General features: G+C 38.3%; 1 pseudogene; it reads right to left on the bottom strand.

Annotated features, from left to right (window-relative positions):
- Positions 1-19,125: 19,125 nt before the first annotated feature.
- On the bottom strand, positions 19,126-19,551 carry LOC127200586 (activated RNA polymerase II transcriptional coactivator p15-like; annotated as a pseudogene).
- Positions 19,552-20,561: the final 1,010 nt, after the last annotated feature.

Raw genomic sequence — 20,561 nt, 5'->3', positions numbered from 1 at the left:
TCATCACATAAATCAGATTGACTTGTAATGATTCTCCAGAGTGCTGAGTTTTACAGGTACGTGCCACTATGCCTGGTTCACAAAGTCATTTTGGATAGCATTGCCTCAGGGATCTCTTGGTAGTGGTAACATAAGCTCTTTGTAAAGCTAGTATTATGTATGTGGGTGGGAGGGGTAATTAAAAAACAAAGACAGAATAACCCCTAGGCATTTTTATTATGGAATGGCTCATTGACATTCACTTATTAGCTTCTGGGATTGGAGAGAATTCTTGAAGAATGCAAGCCATGTTCATTACTGGAATGCAAATACCCTTCATATGTATGTCACATCAAGAATTCCACCAAGAAAGGAACAGTAAGGGCTCTGCTATTCAGAGTGGGGTGTGAGAGTGTGTATGTGTGTATATGTATGTGTGTGTGAGTGCATGAGTGTGTGTCATGTGAGTGTGTGTATAGGTATGTGAGTGTGAGTGTGTGTGTGTGAGTATTATGAGAGAGAGAGAGAGAGAGAGTGTGTTATAGTGAGGGAGGGATTACTTTAGGAGGTCCTGTTGTAGACAAAATTTAAATAAATTGAGCTGAGGTCTCTAAACATGTACTCCTTAGGGAAGAGAGAGTTATTCAGAATAAGTGGGAAGCAAACCTAGCTCAAGTTTAGAAGTGCATAGGAAGCAAAGAACATAGTTCTGTGATATTTAGAAAAAAATATTATTACTTTTACCTATTTTGAAGCACGAATTCCTTCCCAGTGTGTTCTTGGCACTGTGGTGCCTAGATAGAAGACTCTGTGAGAGATATACACAGCAGTCATATCTGGGCGTGCGGGCTTAGTGTCACATGGAAAGCTGGTTAGCTGAAAGAAAAAAAAAAAAAGATGGCTTTTGTATTATCAATACCAGCCATAGCAAAACCTGTGGAAATAGAGCCTGCTGGGAGACCCAGCAACTAAAAGTATGAAAGCCAGAGAGAAGCGCCTTACAGAAAAAATATATCATGCAGTAAAATCTGACCATTTTTCTGTGCTTATGTCTATGAAAAAATGGGATAATGTCACTAGTTTTTTTTTGTTTGTTTGTTTGTTTGTTTGTTTGTTTTTTTATCAAGAAGGACTATGAGACACTTCTGTTTGCAGAGGGTGACAGCTAATGCCCAGACTTATACTTGTTTAAAGTCCTGATAATTAGCGACAATAGTTGAGTGTTATGCCATCATGGGACAACTGTGCTACCCTCTCCCAATCTTAGAGAATGTGATAAAAAGAGGACTGAAGAAAAAAAAAGTACCAGTGACAGTATGCAAAGGGCTACTGTGGGCCAGTGCACTCAGACACTCACAGCAGCTATGGGTATCTGACTTACACAAGATGGGCCTGTCAGTGTTGTAGCATGGATGAGAGAGGCCTGAGCTTCCTTATGGAATTACTAGCAGTTAATTGTTGCTGGGAATTTGTCAGTAGTTTCGTGGGTTTTTTGTTTTTGTTTTTAGTTTTGTGGTTTTAATGAGATTGGCTCCTAGGCACTCACATGTTTGAATATTTGGTCCTCAGCTAATGAAACTGTTTGGGAAGGATGGAGAGGTGTGGTTTCATTGGAGGAGGTGTCTGTCTTACTTGGGGACATCTTTTAGGTTTTATTGCCTTATTCCATTCCCAGTTCTCTTTCTGTATCTCTCTGTGTCTCTGTGTCTCTATCTCTCTCTGTCTCTGTCTGTCTGTCTGTCTCTCTCTCCCTCTCTCTCTCTCCCTCTCTCTCTCTGCTTCTCTCTCTGTCTCTCTCTCTCTCTCTCTCTCTCTCTCTCTCTCTCTCTCTCTTTCTCTCTCTCTGCTGCCTACATTGCAAAAAGGTTATAGACTCTCAGATACTGTTGCATCACCATACCTGCTTGCTGTTACCATGGTTTGTAGAAGGAATATCTTCTGTATTATATGGAAGTAGCACTTGTAAATAATACATCTTATAGCCTATAGCTTAGGCAGGAAATAGAAGGTGGGACATTCAGTTGGTAGAAAGGATTCTGGGATAGAGCCAGGCATGTAATATTCAGCCAGCAAAATGTGAGGAGGACAGTGAACATGGCACCTGAGCTTAGGCTACCAGCCATGTGACAAAATGTATATTATTATAATGGGTTATTTTAAGTTATGCACTAGTTAGAAAACAGCCAAGCAATATGGCCTAGGCATTTGCATAATATTTAATGAGTCTCATGAGTCGTTATGCTTTGGGTCGGGGAAAAAACAACCACAACAATATTTCTGACTATGATAATCACATATTTTAATAGTTTGGAAGATGAAGCCCCCAATATACTCTTTATATGCTGCCTTCATCATGACATATTTCTCACAGAAATAGAAATGTAACTAATATCTGCATGTGCTACAGTAAATTATCTTCTACCCCCACTCCTAACAAGGAAATCTTACCTGTCTGCTTACAAAACAAAACAAGAAGTTGCTCAAGTAAGAGATGGACAGCTTAGGAAGCAGATGTTACATTGGAGTGGGAAGGAGATAGGAGGGGGCAATTAGTAGTGACAAATGCTAAAAATATGTTCCTTTTAGTATACAACTCTTGGAATAACTGAAATGAAAATGGCTTAATATATTAATCGAAGTCAGGTAGTATTGTATTAAAATGCATGGCCTATGATGCTCTTATCAATACACATAGTGGCATCGTAGTACAGCCCTGGTAGGTAGTAAATACCTGCTGAGCAAGTAATTTATCTTTGCTTCATCTTGCTTCCATCCATTTCTACACATTCCTTGGTCATTTTAGAGTCAGTAAAAAAATAATTTATTCTTCTGCAACTCGTAAAGGTAGTTGAAGACTCATGGAGCATGAAGTTTCACAAATGCACCTAGGTACCGCCTCTCTGGCTATCTCAATAATTAGGGCATCATGTTGGAACATTCACACTCTCTTTCTCCTTCCCTGCATAATATCCACTTTAAGAAATCTGAGACTTTCTTGAATGAGTACTGGGAAGGGGGGGGGGCAAAAGTACTCAATCACAATTTGAAGGAAACATACCACACACACACACACACACACACACACACTTCATCTGTTTGTTCACTTCTCCTTCTCTGACATCAGAAGTCCCAGACATTTTTCACGTCTTTGCCAGTTTACCAAGATTATATCAAAAGCAATATTTATCCCATTTCTCCAAAAATGAACGTGTGAATAGCAGTCCTCATGCAGCATGTAAATGGGTATCAAGAAAAGGAAGCTGTGCAGACAATGCCTATTATTTATTCTATGGTAGGTATCAGGTATTTTTTTTTTTTTGCTAAAGTATTAATTTTCCTGCTATTACCATTTCAAGAATAGCAGAATACACAGTTGTGATAGTAGGTCATCTAGAAGCTAGTCACTTTTAGGGGTGGTTCTGAAGATAGGAAGGAAGCTGGGGCTCCAGCTTCCTGTCACTGAATATTTTCTTCAATAGGAAATATCACTCGTACTTGACAAACCAAGACCTTTCCTGGTAACTTACTAGTCTGCTTAGGTGCTTGCTTGGTATAACAGAAGGACTAGACCTGTCAGCCAGGCACCCGGTCTCGGTCCATGCCACCCAAAAGGAGACATTATCTTAGTTACAATGTGACATTTTCTTCTGTCCTTTCCATACATGTTTCATTGTACCATGTGTTTCTCATTGCCTCTTCTCACCATTTACCTCTTCAGGTAAATAACTTTATATTTGAATAATGCCCTCTGATTCTAATGTCATAAGCAGCCATTTAGAATTCTTAGTGTATGTGCGCCAGAGTTAATTCTATGTTAATATTCTGAAGCCTTTAGTCTCTATTAACCGTGATATCCTTTGAGGAATCTTCTCATTTTAAATAAAACACACATTCACCCATCCCAGAAATTACATCAAACTCTTCAGTTGCCAGTTGGTAGGAGGAAATCCTCGTCAACAGGTGTGCGGTTTTCCACTGTCATATAAAATGTTCTTCATGCAACAAAAAAGAATAAGGAAAATTGGTTAGCATGAATGCAGAGACCATTAGCATGAAGAACATGAATTATTCATGAGGTTGTTTCTGAGTTTATTGAGCAACCTGTAGCCACTAAAGGAGTAATAGGGTAGCTTGCGCTTGGTCCTCAATTGGTATAACGGTAGAAGCATTTTAACAACCAGATTTCCCACCAATGTCTGAGGAAGAAAAACAGAAAAATTCCACAAGTGCAGGCTATGTTACATTCAGAAACCAAGGACTCTCCAGGGCTTTATGACAGAATGTGTAAAACAAGGTGAAATACAAGTTTGTGCTGACAGCTGCTACGGAGGTGACCACAAAGAATGGGATGTGTCAACAGAAACTCACCTTTCAGCAGATGTGTGAAGCAAGGGAACGCTATTATGAAATGCATGTCAGAGTAGGAAGGTCTAGGGACTGGAGGCTTGTCACTCAGCCTGACTACTATTACTAAGTGGCAGGTACAGAGAAGTCTTATGCCTGTCTGCCTGGAAATGGGATTCTAAAGACACTTAACAGACAGCGCTTAGATTTCTCACTAAAGCTGGGTCGTTTTAACTGAACAGGAGCGGGGCTAACCCAAAGCAAGGTGTGTCACAAAGAAAACATGTAGCTAAATGGTAGGAAAAGGAAGTAAGACTTCTGCCAATGTTGCATCCCAAGGAGGGGGTTGGGCAATAAAAAGAAACTTTATTTGCTTGTTTGTTTATTACCAGACCTTTTTCCCTCAGAAAACACAGTGGCTAGGAAAATGTGTTGAAAGGGACAGTCTGAGCTGGACCTAGTGAGGCTGCAAACCTCAGCCTTCCCTAAGAAGCCAGAAGATTCCATACAGATGTTTCCAGTTCTTTCAGGCCATTTTTTTTTAACCTGGAAACTAAGGAACAGCAGCTCTCAATCTTGTCTGCCTACAGCCGTAGAACTCTAATTGTTTTACATTTTTATCTATTCTTTATTAATTTTATATATGTATAAAATGTATCTTGATTATAACTATCTCTTCCATTTTCCCCAGACCTTTCAATGTCCCTCAATGTTCAAATCATCATTTTTTTTTCTTCATAATATATATTGAGCCCTATTAGAGCCACCAGTATGTACAGCAATATAGAGCTATCCACTAGAGCTAGGGCAACCCAATAAGAAGCCACGTTCTTCCAGAAAACTGCTTCTCCCTCCCCTGGCAGAGTGGTATTGGCACTTGAGGAATCCTCTTCGGGGAAGGGCAATGAAGTACAATTTTGTAATTTCCTTAAACACACACACTCACACCACAAGACACCACCCAGAAATGTTATGGGAATGTGTTTTCTTTTTGGTCCCAGGTGTGAGGATATGGGGCTGTTTCACAGCAGCTGACCATGATTTGCCTTGTGCTCTGGCGGGAGGGGGCGGGGGAAGGTGTCCTGGCTTTGCTAGCTGTAGATATTTTCTGCCAGTGTGTGATGTTTGTAATTCCAGGACTACTTCTCAGAGAATATATAAGTGCTAGAACCTTGATAAGCATAGCTGGTTGGTGGCTGGTTGCTGTTGACTGGAATTTGTCAAGTAGTCATGTGCGTGAAGAAATTAGATATCCTGACAACTGAAATCAAACTTCCTCCAAGGAATTCGATGCCCCTAATCAGGAGGAAGTGATGTAATGATACTGATATTCCCCTCTATCTTTTTCCCCCTCTCCTATGTAATGTGAGGGGGTTGGACAGAAAGAAATAAAGGGGTGGAGGAGGGTGGGAGAGAGAAAGGAACCCATAAAGTAGCAAATGCCGCCTAAAGGGGAGCCAGTTTTCACTTTAGAATGTATTAAAGTGATGATTTACTTTATAAGAAAGAACAGGGCCTGAAGATTTTATTTTAGCAAGTAACAGGAAATTCTCACTCTGGTTAGAGAGCATTGCCACAGATAAAAGGTTGGTGATTGAGGTGCCAGCTTTTTCTAACAGTATTTTTCAGCTAAAAGTGAGCCCCAAGGGACGCTCCTGCCTAAGACCTACCTTTTCTTTCTCCCCTAAGATGGAAGTAAATATTAGCAATTAAATATTAGCAACTAAATATCAGCGCTTGCAAATCTTTCACCGTACACCTTTTTTTTTTATATGTTTGTTTTTAGAATAATAGCATCTGAGCCTTGGGGCTCAAGGCTGGGTACTGCATCACCTAGTGTTTTAACAAATGAGTCTGCCCAGCAACTTGTTGAAAATGGGGATCTGATTCCAGACTCTGCATGGCAGGGCTTTTCTTTCTGATCCCGCCAAGTCATCTCTCCACTTTCTCCCTGACCCTGAGAACTTTCTAGCTCCCTCTGGTAATGAACTCTTCTGCCACATCTTCTGCTCTATCACATACATTGCTAAACTTTCTCTATTCGTTTCCATAAATCTCCATGACTGTTAAACTACCATAAATGTGGCCACATAAAGCATCTCCAGGTAGAGGGAAGCATTTTATTTATCTAGTGGCTCACAGCTTTCTAGTGTGACACAGCAAAAGGGGAAAAAAAAATGAGCCTTTGCATTTAGCCTCATTTGCATAATATTAGGAAACCTCTACAACCGAGTGAAGGTGGGTCATGGGCCAACCTCTCAGGCAAGGGTCGTATTAATATTTTTAACCAGGCAAAGGACAACAGTGGAGAGGTAACTGTGAAATCTTTATGAATTCACAAAGAGCAATGCAGATTACCGAGAAGGTACAATTCTCTTTTATCATGTTAGGCAAATATTTCCCCTTTTCTAAACCAGTCCCTTTGCCCTTCCTGAATTTAACACTGTGTGGTGATGTTGGGTATGCATATATGAATGCACAGGTATGTGCACCTCTATGCAGCACATGAAGAGACCAGAACTAGACATCAAATGCCACCATCCAACGTTCTCTGTCTTATTTCGTTGAGATACTGTCCCTTCCTGAGCCCCAAGCTGACTGTTTCTGATAGGCAGACAGGTTTCCTAAGCTCTTAGCATCTACCTATTTGCATGTGTCCTAATGCAAGATCATGCATCAGTACCTAAGTCTTTGTGCAGGTGGTAGCAATTCAATCTCAAGTCACACCCACCGAGCCATCTCCTCAACCCCAACATTTATCTTCTATTCTGTCATTTATGTTGACTCTCTGGATGAACAGGTACTTCCAAGGGAAAGTTAGGTATTCCTTAAACATTTTACTTCTTCTAGATTAAGATTCAAGAAGTAATGTCAAAATGCCGATTGTACGCTAGGCAACTTGATACGGAATGAATATGTCATTCTTGTCTCACAAATTCCTTCATACGCATACGGGATATGCTTCTCTCATCTCAGAAACACTCCTTCAGATGGATACTTGTCATAGTTTATTTTAAAAATTCATCTGGCTGAGATAAGTGTGGAAACACATGCCCCTAATCACGTTCCATGAGAAGCTGAGGCAATGGGACCAGTGATTAAAAATCAGCCTGGGCTACACTAATGGCTTCCAAAGCAGCCTGGGTGGTCTGCATAAGAATCTATCTCAAAATTAAATAAAAAAAAAAACTAATTGAGAGACTGATCTGTCAACATCCATCATTTAACTCACTGAGTTTAAGATCTAAACTCAGTTCTTAACTCCAAGTTCAGTGCCTTCCTTTCCTGTTGTGCTATCACCTTTTCGTTGTGACTCAACTGAACAAACAGAAAGAGATAAAGCAACATGGCCAACCATAGAGCATGCAGTGAGCTTTTCATCACCGTGGCTAGTACCTATGCTACTTCGCACCTGTGTCCATATATGCATGTATCCTGTATATAGCACCCCACCACAGCTCCTCACCTAATCTGTCCCCTAATACCACACTTCCAATAGCCCCAAAGAAACCACACTTTCCTTCAGTGTTAACAATTGCATTTACTAATCTCTTTTTGCTAATTGTATTACCTATGGCTTAAAATCATAAGCTTACATTTCCTCATTCATTTCACAAATAGTATGTGATTGACCTCTATGGCCTCCCTTCATCTGTTATAGTCAATTGACCACTGGGTGTCATTTCCTTTTATTAAAATCCGTGTTTCGTCTGTGGTGTGAGGGTTTGATTTGATCCTTCCATTTAGTATATTGGTTCCTTGTTGCCTACCATTCTTTGCTACCAAAGATCAGTGGCCTTTAGCTTGGATCTTAGCCATCATCTCAGCTCATATACCGCCATATCTTTGGCTACAAATTACCAAAGTGCATTATAGAAATACATAAAACTATAAAACAATAAATAAATAAAATTACGTTACCTTAAAGAAATAAATCAACGTGAGACGAAGCCCATACCTGACACTGCTAAAATGGTCAAGAATCCCAGACTAGATACGTCATGGGCCTGGGGGACACTTACTACTATTATTATGCTATAAGAACATTGTAATGAAATAATTTCAAATAACAATGTGCCTTACCCAATCCTCATCAGAGAGGCTTCTTGCAAGAGATGGAAACTATCGCAGAGAGCCACAACTGAAAAATGTACAGAGAGTGGGACACCTCGGTCAACTCGGCCGAAAATGAGAAGTCTTTATCAAATGCTTCTCCTCAAGGCTCAGGAACAGAAATGATTGTAGGAGGGGGCTTTGTGTGTGTGACGTCATGTGTGCTCATTACACCTCACTAGGTAGGCACTGTAATGACCATTATTTCAAAGATAAAAAAACTGAAACACCACACAAGCAACACGCATAGGTCAGAAGGAAGTGAAAGAACAACTCGTCTTGATGACTGAGAAGCGAAAGACTTTCCTACAGTGCTATGTCACTATGCTATTACTGAAAGTAAAAATCTTAAAAGAGTCCTACACTTTCACTGAGCTGAGAAACTTGGATACTCTGACATCAAATTTAACTTTGTGAATTGATATGCTTTAGAGTTGCCCAGGAAACTTTCAATTAACTAAATATCCATTGATGTCATATATTCTCTGATCACTTAAAACAAAGTTTCTAATTTTAGGCTCTTTCCGCTGATAAAACCATCGTAGACAACCATTTGAATATAGACACTCATAACTTGCAAGATTTTAAAAATATGAACATCTGTCATTAAGGTCTATATCAAGGATGCCTAGCCACCTAGAACTGATTCTTTTTGGTACACACACACACACACACACACACACACACACACACACACACACACACACAAAATGCAGAGTGTGAATTTGCGCTTTCACTTGCCAAACTATAGTCTCAAAGAAAGGGACTGTTCTAAACAGAATTATGCCTGATAATTGCAGATTTAAGGTCCCACTGTATGGACAGTTCATATTGATACATTAAATTATTTTCAGGTAAATTTCTTGTTAATGGAGGAAGAGTTCCAAGTTAGTAGTCAGCTTCTAATGCCTTTCTCATGAGAAGCAACACTACTTTCCTTTTGGCCTCTATGGGGCAATTATGTTGGCTGTTTATGTAAATGAGGGAAGAATTGAGGGCTTTGAAAATGGATTTTGATGAAGTTTCATTCTACATTTTTCAGCATTATTAAAAATAAAGGAAAAGTGCCTCTAAGATTGCCTTTCATGCACTATCTGCTTAGAGATCTTGCATATTTCAAATGAGAAGATATGAAAAATAAACATAATTCAGAGTTCTGGAACATCCTGCATACCTTAGCAAATGTTAACATAATGCCATTATGGATAATAGATTATTGTCTTAGGGGTCTTATTGTGATGAAGTTCTATAGAGTGTGTTCCACCAATCTCCATAAACATGACATTTATTTTTATATGGCTATCATCATTTAGCACATAATTGTTAACCTATGTACACTAAAATATTTAGACTTGATTGTCTCTTCTCAATCCTCTGAGTCTGCTTGTGGAAGGAGAAGAAGGGGCTCAGAGCAAATTTGCAATTATTCAGGTCAGATGTGCAAGAATGGTGGCCATGAGATTGCTTTTACCACCCACAAGTGAGTGACACTCATTCCCTGCGGCTAAATGTCAGCTGTGTCTTTTACTATACTTCATTATGTCCACAATAGCCAAGATTGTAGTTCCTTACACATTAGTAAACAAAGCGCTCTTATGTTGTGCATTAATATCGGACCAGAGAGATGGCTCATTGAGGAGAGTGTGATGATCTTCCAGAGGATCCAAATTTTATTCTTAGAGCCCATATTCACAGTCACCTGCCGTGCTAACTCTAGTGATATCAATGCCTTCTTCTCTCCTCTTCAGGCACATAGGCACATGGCACAAACACGTGTAGGTACACAAAATGCCCAGATCTTTAAAATAAAGGTATGGAAAAATAAATTATGTGATGGTTTTACTAAAAATTTGATGTGGTGATGCCATTTAAGAGTTAGCCCATGCTGAAGACAAAAACAGTAATAAGAGAAACACTCTGGCCCTAGGTGCTAAACTCAGGATCTCATGCTTTCATTCACAGAGCCATGTCCTCAGACCTAAAATTGTTATTATTTTTAAGATTTGATTTCAAAATTATTTGTGTGTATGTGAGTAGGTGCCCATAGAAGCCAGAAGAGGACATCAGCTTCTCTGGAGCTCGGTTACCAGTGGTTTTGAATCACCTGACTTTGGTGCTAGGAGTTGAACTCTGGTCCTCCGGGAGAGCAGCCAGGGCTCTTTACTTCAGGGTCATTCCTCTATTGCCCTGGAACTCAAGAGAAGTTGAAATTTAGATGCAAATGATTTTTAAAATAGTCATATCTTTGTTTTCCTCTCTCTCCAAAATTTGTTTTTGTTGTGTTGCTTCATAAAACTGTAAACCACAATTATAATTACTATTGGGTGATTGAAAATTTTAATGACAGCATTGATTCGAATAGAACATTATATCATATCTTCATAGTTATATGGAAGCAGAGAAAAGTTGATATTATAGAAGAAATTAAAATTAAATATTACAGAATAGGAAGTAGAAAGGCATAGGTGATAGATATAGTTTGGTTAATGGTCACTATCATGTATACAGGTAAGAAAAATAGTGCTTTGTCCACATAGCACACTAAGGTTATTATAGTTAAAAACAACTTACACATTTTTTTAAAGAACTGACATTCAAGGCTCCAAACAGAAAGAAATGGTCCATGGCTTAGAAGTAAAAATACTAAATATCCTTATTTGATAATCCCTAATTGAGTATGTGGATTGAATCCTCGTATTTTATGCCAATCCAATAAATAAGTTAGTATGTCAATTATGTGCCTTTTAAGATAAATACAAAAGTACTACAGATATGTGCAAACAGCTATTAACCATAGTCATAACTTTTAAATTATCCTCAGTAAATTAAAATTGTGTATAATTAAGACATGTCCGTGTGAAAATGTTTTGTGTTCTTCAAACATGATATTTATCATCAAATACACATTTTCTTTATTATTTTGTATCTGTGGATCAGAATATTAAATAAATTTTCATAGAATCCCTCGCCCCTAAATGAAGAGAAATCATTCTCCAGTTGTTCAAAAACAGTAGAAATATAATGACCATGATAGCGGTGGGCTTTTCACCAATCCACATGCATTCAAATCTATTGAAGAGGGATATACCAGGAAAAGCCTTGGGCTTACATTTGCCACTCTATATTGCTATTGACAATTATAGCATCTCACCCTCTCTAGAATTACATCTTCACCTATAGCACAAGTACTGATGTCTCTGCTGTACAGTTACACAGAAGTAACTTGTCCAGTGTGATGAGCACAGGGCAAAGACTCAGTACATGCTACATTTCACTACATGAAAAGTCAAAATATATTAGCATTGGTACACTAGATATCTTCACAGGGCACAAAGGGCAACATGTGAGCCAGAGATAGAGGGGTACCCAGGGGAGTCAGTATCACTCAAGCAAAATGGGCATGCCTCATTGTACTAAGGAGAAGTTCTGCTACATCAGAATATGTGTCTCCTTCATGCTTCATAATGGAGAGAAAATCCCCATAAGAGCCTGGAGCTCACAGTCCGGGAGATCAGAGCCATTTGCATAGACCTTCCACTGTTGAAGTACCATGAGTTTAGAGAAAATAAAGTTAATCCCCACAAAACTTTTCTGTTGTACAATCTAACCAAATCCAACCCTCCCTTCTCAGGACCTCTCTAGACCAAGCTAAGGATACCTCAAGAAAACCTGGTGTTAAACAATGAGTCACACCCTGGCTTCCCAAAATATGAAGGAACAAGCTTGCTTCCAGATTAATATAACAAGAGTGAGTCAATAATTAATACCATTTGTGGATATAACTGGGACAAAGAACAAGATATTAATAATCAGCTTAGAAGTGTTTCCTATGAAATAAATGAACATGTTAGAAATAAATACTTCACAATTCTAACGATTGGCATTAGTATTTACCCTTGTGGTTTGATTGACAGTTATTTTACGTTCTTCGTCGAAGTCCCTTTTCTGTACCCAGTGTCACACTCTTCAAGGTTATGTGCAAAGGGCATCCATCTGGAAGACGGCTCAACAAGTACAAGTGAGGAGATGAAGCCAGCAGGGCTGCAGGAGAGAGAAGAGCTGCAGAGAGCAGATCCACAGTTCATAGGCTGAATCCCATGGGACATTCTATGAGGACTGGGTAGAAACCATCTCCCAAATTGTGTCACCAAGGACCGAGGAAGCAGAGCATTGGCATTTATCTGACGACCTCTGCTGCCCTTTTGATGCTGATTGCCTCTGGGACATGCATTCCGTCAGTATTTTTGAGGATGCTCTGACTTGGTAAACCAAATGTCTAGGGCATTGGAAAAACCTATGGGACTAGAAGTAAAGAGAGAGGTGCCTTGAGGTGGAAAGCTGGCATGCAGAGTGCGTGGGGAATGTTCACTACGTAAATGCAAACACAGAGAGGGACCAGAACAAATGCATTTGCTGCTCACTCTATGCAAAAACAACTAATGCAATCTGATCACAGACAAACCTATGATAGCATGTACACACACAGTTACAAGTGAATATATGACAAGATATTTATCATTAAAAAGTCAAATTACAAAATATCTTTCTCTGCCTTCGTAGCACACTCACTGTCCACTAACTAGTCATGGGTCTGCTCATTATACCATATTGAAAGGAAACTTTCTTCATCCTCATAGCAAAACTAACGTGTCTCTTTTGTTTGTTTTTGCATTCAGAGAAAAAAAAAATGTCTTTCTAAACTGGTGGTGCTAATTCAAGTTGTATTTTTAAAATTAGTTGTGTGATAATTTGATTACTGTTTCTCTCTTCCATGAGGATCTGAGGTTCTTGAAATGAGAGCCACTGCCTACCCACAGAGGACTTTATTCATAAAATTTATGAAACACTTGGATAGTGGATCAAATTCACTGAAAGGGAGAGATTTATAAGAAAGTGGAAAATAATGTGATAAGCAAAGTACAGTCAGTATGAATTATAGAATACAGAACAAAGGTAATGAGTAATGGAGCAGGAGGGTAATTGTGATGTTAGAAATGGGCATGATTTACAAAAAAAAAAAAAATCTCTTGGAAGAGACGAAAAATATGTGGCAGAAATTCAGAAATGTATGCACTCTGTTTTATGAATGACCAAAGGAGTTTCATTCAACATATCGTGTATTTTATATATAAATTATAACCACATTTATGAATGATATATGTGGTGTGTGGGTAAAATAAATCTAGATTTGTATATTTTAAATGATATCAAAGTTTCAATAAGCATTCTTTAAAATGATATGCGCTATCGACTGTCAATAAATGTTAACCAATTTTATTAAGTAAAAAAAAGTTATATTCTGATTGAAAGGTCATAATGAGCCATTCATGAAAGTTACTATTTCATCATGAGGCTGTATTAAAAAAAAAGAGACTACCTACTATTTTATCTATTGTTAATGTTGCTGTGATAAAATACCATGATCAGAAGCAAGGTGGGTAGGTAAAGGTTTATATTACTTGCAATCGCATATCACAGATCGTCACCAAATGAAGTCAGAGCAGGAACTCAAATAGGACAGGAATCTGGAGGTAGGAGCTGATGATGCAGAGGCCATGGAAAGCTGCTGCTTGCTGGCTTGCTCCCATGGCTTGTCCATCAGGCTTTCTTGTGTAAGCCAGGACCCCCTGCCCAGTGATGGTGCCAGCCAAAAATGAGCTAGTCCCTCCTCCATCAGTCACCAGTTAAAAAAATGCCTTACAAACTTGATTACACCCCAGACTCATGGAGGCTATTTTCTCATTTGAGGTTCCCTCCTTTCAGATAGGTATGGTTTGTATCAAGTTAACATAAAACTAGCCAGCACACCTATGACGTGTCCTTTTTTTTTTTTTTTTTCTAGAATCTGCATCTTTTATCATAAAGTTAAAACGACTTTGAAAATAACTATGACTTTTCAGATGATGGCTACAATCCATACATTCATAATGGCTGTACATGTATCTTCTTATTTAGGTCATTGAAAACCCTGTAATGTAAGTTGACCACGAGGAGTTTATAGTTTGAACAAGACAGTATTATACAGCTAGTGAGAAAATGGGATTGAAACATATTTTCTTAGTATTGTATTTGTTATATTATCATGTACTATATTATCTACTCATATATAACTTGTAATAATATATATGATTAGTTTTTGGTGTGTTTTTTCTTTTTTATTGTTTTTCCTTTTTTACAAATACATTCATATTATTATACACACTATATATGTAAACTATATATATATATATAGTTTAATATATATATTAAACTACCTACAGCAAGAAGAACCATAAAACAATCAGGAATTATATAAATGTTATACGCATAGTGTTTTGGCTATTTGTATTTGGTATCCTTGAAGAAAACATCTTTCCTATCTTAGAGCATCTGAAATTCTGAACGTAAATCAGTACCTATCATATCTCAGCTTTAAAAGTTTTTGTTTTTGTTTTTTTATGATTTATTTATTAAGTATACAGTGTTTTGCCCACATGTACACTTGCATGCTAGAAGAGGGCACCAGATCTCATTACGGTTGTTAGCCACCATGTATGTGGTTGCTGGGAATTGAACTCAGGACCTTTGGAAGAACAGGCAGTGTTCTTAACCTTTGAACCATCTCATCTTCATCAAGTTAAAACATCCATCTAGAGTTAAAAACATCTTAACCCCAAAACAACTAAGCTTAATTGTAAAACTAAACTACCTGGTCTTCATCCTCATTAGAGACTTGAGAAGGAATAAAATTAGTTATCTTGAGTAGACAGGAAGTGCAAATTAGCAGTTTCCAAAATGAGAAAAATGACAGAGACAGTTTGCTACCTGAACAGTCACCCAAAATTCTCTATAACGTTGGAGCATCATCTTCAGCCCCCTGGCCCAGTATATCTGACAATGGTGATCACTTCCTACTCACAGGACAGCCTTGCAAGGCCACAGAGGAAGAGGATACAGTTAGTACAGATAAGACTTGATAGGCTGATGTCAGGTGCTAGGGGAGGAGGGCTCCCCTTTCTGAAGGCTGGGGAAGGTAGGGAGATGGGATGAGGAGGGAGGGGGAATAGAGAGGCGATGAGGGAGGGGGGCTATAATCGGGATGTGAAGAATTCAAACTGCAAAACAAGCAGGTAACTTACATTGTTAATCCCACTACATGGGAATAGCTCTGAGACTGGCTGAGATAGGGATGTCTATGTAGACACAGTGTTTCTTATTGGGAATCCCCGTGATTTATTATTAGATGCCATTCTTCATATGGCATGAATGAAGATTTACAGATGACTTTCTTCTGCTCATTCAAAGAGCAGAGAACCAGCCTATGATGTGTCCTTAGCTTAATTAATAATTTCTAGTATAAGTCACCCATTGGATAATGCCGTTAATTTGTTTAGCACAAATGAAATAAAACAAATAAGGTTGAGCACCACTTTTGGATTTCCTTCCTGATTAGTTCTCTAAGTTACCTGGCAGAATGTCCTGTGTTCATCAAAATTCCTATGTTGAAACTTTAACCACCCATTTGATGCTTTTTGTGAGTGAGACAATAGGAATGAATCTTTATGAATGGGATTAATATTCTTAGAAAGTAGAAAAATGAGATTTAACTTCCTGGATCCTTCTACCTAGTGAATTGAGAATGTGTAATCTGTGCTCCAAGGAATGTGGTTTCAGTACTTACTTTTTTTTTTTTTTTTTAACCATGGCCTGGAACTTCCTGTTGCTTGCAATTTACCTTGCCTACAATATTTTGTTATAGCAACCCGACACCAAGGAAATAAGACTAATAAAGCAGTAACAAACTTCATACAGTCATCCAAATGTACTGTACTTTATTTAAGAGACAAATGCCGGGCTGGAGAGATGGCACAGCGGTTAGGAGCTTTGACTTCTCTTCCAAAGGACCTGGGTTCAATTCCCAGCACCCAGGTGGCAGCTCACAACTATCTGTAACACCAAGATCTGACACCCTCATACAGACCCAGACAGTTAGAATACTGAATACTGATGCAGATATAAATAAATAAATAATTAAGATTTAAAAAAAAAAAAAAAAAAAACAAAGGCTTAGGACTTGCTGTCTTGAATAACTTAAAAAATAAATAGTCCAACCACCCATTGTGCTATTGTCTTTGTAACTCTTACCATAATATTTAACATGGTTAGTGAACACAGGAGTTTGTCTTTGAGCAGGACACAGGACCACTATGATTGAGTCAATTGGTATCAGTATTGAGGACCAGAAGAGAAGGAAGGGAAGACTGGAAGGAGATTGAACATTTTTGGGTCTGTGGTAAGCACAGAACATATTTGACAGCTCTGACAACCACTCGCCTTTCAATGGTAAATTTCACAGCTAAGGCTTAAGCCCACAGAATGGCTGAATGGCCTAACTATGGAGCACATCATATTTTCCACACAGGCATCTAGAATAAACCTGTATTCAAAATAAAAACAGTCAATATTTTCATGCAAAGACAGTTGTAAGACGATTCTCCTTCTTTCTGCCTTCTATCAAGTTGTCACCTGTAAGTACTGCTTATGTAGGAATTCCGGAGTTAGTCCTGCCAAGACAAGAGAGACAACTACAGTAGATGACAGAAAGTAGTGGGGCTGAAATATAAGCTCAGGTTTTCCTCCAAACATTGTCCTGTTAAATTTCTGTCAAATCCAGTGTCTCTACTTTCTCACAGACACACTTTACCAAAGTGTGATCCTTCATGATTTTGTTCAGCCAGACATTTTTATAAGCCTGAAGGATGTGTATTGACTAATGAGGAGGAGACACTGGGCTCAAAAACTGGCACTGCTATCACAGCATTTTAAATTATATAACATGATTGCTTATAGGAAACACAGCCCTTTTATAGACTTATGATGCCTGCTGTGTCATGCAATTAAAAAGTTCCAGAAAAGCATTCTCAGCATGTCAAGTTCCTGAGGCTGATTTATAGGACTACCGCTCTCTCCTTTTGTGATTCAATTAAAGCATTTTATGCTGGGCTATTATAGGGCTTAGATTCTGATCATAGTTTGGATGCTGAAATATTAGATTAGCATGTGATCTGATTATGAATAAATTGAATTTCTTGTTTGCAAGGGGTGGTAATTAAAGCTGCAGTCATAAGATGCAGCCATCTAAAGACCTGTGTGGTAGACATCAAAGATAAAATGGCTAAGAGCTATATGCAATTGATTATTGCAACCCATGAAAAGTCAAGTATTTTAATGGAGACCAAGTCATAAATGTTATATGGGTTTTAATCCAGGTGTTGAGTTCTTGCCGTGATTAAAAAAAAAAGAAAAAAGAATTCTAACACTTTGCTGAAGATGATCAAGTAAATTCTGCCTCCCAATCCTCTGAGATTTGAAAACAGCCCGGCATTGTCTAGAAAGTACTATTCATTATTTTCCTATCTAAAAACACTCTTAAAGGACAATGAATGCTTTTCTTCACAAATAGCTCAAAACTAGTTCGAGGCATCTCAAAATGCTTTACCGGCATTAACATCTGGTCTTTTTTTTTTTTTTTTTTTTTTTTTTTAAAGGAAATCTGTTTTCTTTTGTTTTGGAATTTAGGTTTACTTTTGATGCTTGATGGTGAGGAAAGTTACACCAAGACTGGATGGCGTGGACTGAGAGTTTCAAGAGAACAGTACCTTATCTTTATGAGAGAGAGAGGGCAAAAGCAATCAAGCACAAAGACCGAATAAATCTTTAAACGATGCAGTCAAAGAAGGATAACTTGGAGGTAATGTGTTTGCCACGGCCCATAGAGATGTCAAGTTTCAGGCTGCGGAGATGGATATAAGTCTCCTTAATAGACAAATATAATTTTGAAGGAATAGTGGCCTGCACTCTTTCCAGAAGTGACAAATGACTGATCTAGTGATAACGTAAATTCAACACTCTTCAGTCTTGGTGAATAGCATCAGCTAAGGGCATTTACATTAGGGAATGCTGTCTCATCTGAGGGCCTCATTACCCCTGCCTGGGTTACCTGACTAACCCCCTAGCACATATACTGAGTACCAGTCTGACCACCCTTTCAACCCATTCTATGTTTAAGCAATATAATTTTACTAAAAGCCATGTTTTTTAAAAGCTATTTCCATACTTGAAAATACTTTTGAACTTTGATTCATCTGATGGATAAAACTCCCATGGCGTAAAATGTTTTCATTAGCCCGGCCCTTGACAACTCACCTACTTCACTGGGTAATACCCTCTCTAACATACCCAGCCATTGTGAGTTATTTAAAAATCTTTTGTAGCCATACTGTTTTCCTGTCTTCCATTCCTATGCCTTTATGCATCTAAGTAAAACCCTTTTGTGCCAAAGAAACTCTTAGATGGTTTCTACATATTCCTTACCAATGAATATTTTGATCATCAATTTTCCCTTTAGTTGTGTCTAAATAATTGAAGTAGATTACACCTTCAAAACAAAGAAGATGTATTACTTAGTTCTTTTTTTTTTTTTTTTTTTTTAAGATTGCAACGATCTGACTTTATTTTACACTGGATAAGGGCCACAACACAATCTTCTTTAATAAAGTTGACAGTTAGCTTCACTTAGAACATTTTAGAAATACTCATTTTTAAAAAAAGTATTCATCTTCCAAATTGTTCTGCAACCCAAATATACAACAGCTTGGAAAAATAACATTTGGAAAGCAAAAGCCAACATAAAAAGACAGATTAAAACCACTACAACAGTACAGGTTTGATATGGCTCCGATTTTGTAGCTTTCTTACTGTGTCACCTGTATCAGAGATCTGTTCTTCAGCTAGCTCCACTGCTCCATGTTTAAGGAAATCCCTTTTCCCCCTGCTCTCATGTGTCACCTTCTGAGTCCATCCAATCCTCCCTAACACCAGTTCGAGTTTGTCCCTTAAAGTCCCCAACACTGACATGTCTCCTCTCCCCAATCTGAAACAGGATGCCCACAGTCTCTGCTGCTGCTGCTCTGCTTGGAAGATGCCAGAGCTCTCCAAGTCTCACCAGGCTTTGGCTTCTTCAGAGTTGTTTTTTTCTGGAACAACTTGCTTTCTCCTCTTTAACTTTTTTTCAACTTTGCTGTTGGAATCCCTGCCTGAAGAGCTTGAGGAAGCAAGTTCCTTTGACTTAGGCATTGCTTCACTCCACTGTCCAATAGCCGCTAGGTTGCTGGCTTGCACCAGACTCCAAGTGGAGCTTCTTTCTTTCTTTCTTTTCCATTTTTTATTATGTTTCTTATTTTAACATATACATTTATATTATTACACATAAATAAAATAAACTACATACAGCAGGAACCACGAAACATTCATAGTGATTTGGCTGTTTGTATTTGGCAAACGTGAAATAAACTTCTTTCCTATCTTGTCGAGTCTAAAATTCTCAATAAAAATCAATAGCTATCATATCTCATCTCTATTAACTTAAAACATCTATCTAGATGAAAAAAAAAATCTTACCTCTAACCTACTAAGCTTAATTGCGAGACTAAACTATCTGGTCTTCAACCCCATCAGAGACTTGAGAAGGAATAAAATTCAATTACCTTAGTGAACTGGAAGTGCAGGTTAGCAGCTTCCAAAATGAAAAATTGACAGAGGCAGTTTGCTGCCTGAACAGTCACCTAAAACTCTCCAACGTTGGAACATCATCACCAGCCTTCTAGCTCTATGTATCTGACAGACATGTTTGCAAGGCAGGAGCTATTGTGAACTTCTTAGATACACCTTTCCTGCTCTCCTACTCACCACAGCCTTTCACCCACCCACACCATAGCTAAAAAAAAAAATCTATTGCCCTCATTCATCTGTACATCTAAACACAATTTTGAATATTAAATTCCAAAAAATCTATTTTTAATCAAGCTATCAAAGACTGTGGGATTTTACCGTGGACACGACTTCTACTGAAATTCAATGCAGAGTCATAGAAGGATATTCTTCCATGCTTTGTGACAGAGCAGTGACTTTTTGTTTCACAACTCCATGCCTCTTTTCATCAGGTTAAGGTCAAAATATGAATTCTTCTCAAGAAGGCAAACTATCTATCCACTATGCCACCTAACCACCCTGTTTTCCTTCTTCCTTCGGCTGTCCCCTCCCTCCATTTTGTCTTCTTTACATCTTCCACCCCTCCTCTCCCTACC

Source organism: Acomys russatus, chromosome 16 (assembly GCF_903995435.1).
Source record: "Acomys russatus chromosome 16, mAcoRus1.1, whole genome shotgun sequence".
Lineage (NCBI taxonomy): Eukaryota > Metazoa > Chordata > Mammalia > Rodentia > Muridae > Acomys > Acomys russatus.
Note: the sequence above shows the minus strand (reverse complement) of the source record. Positions and strands in the feature narration are given on the sequence as shown.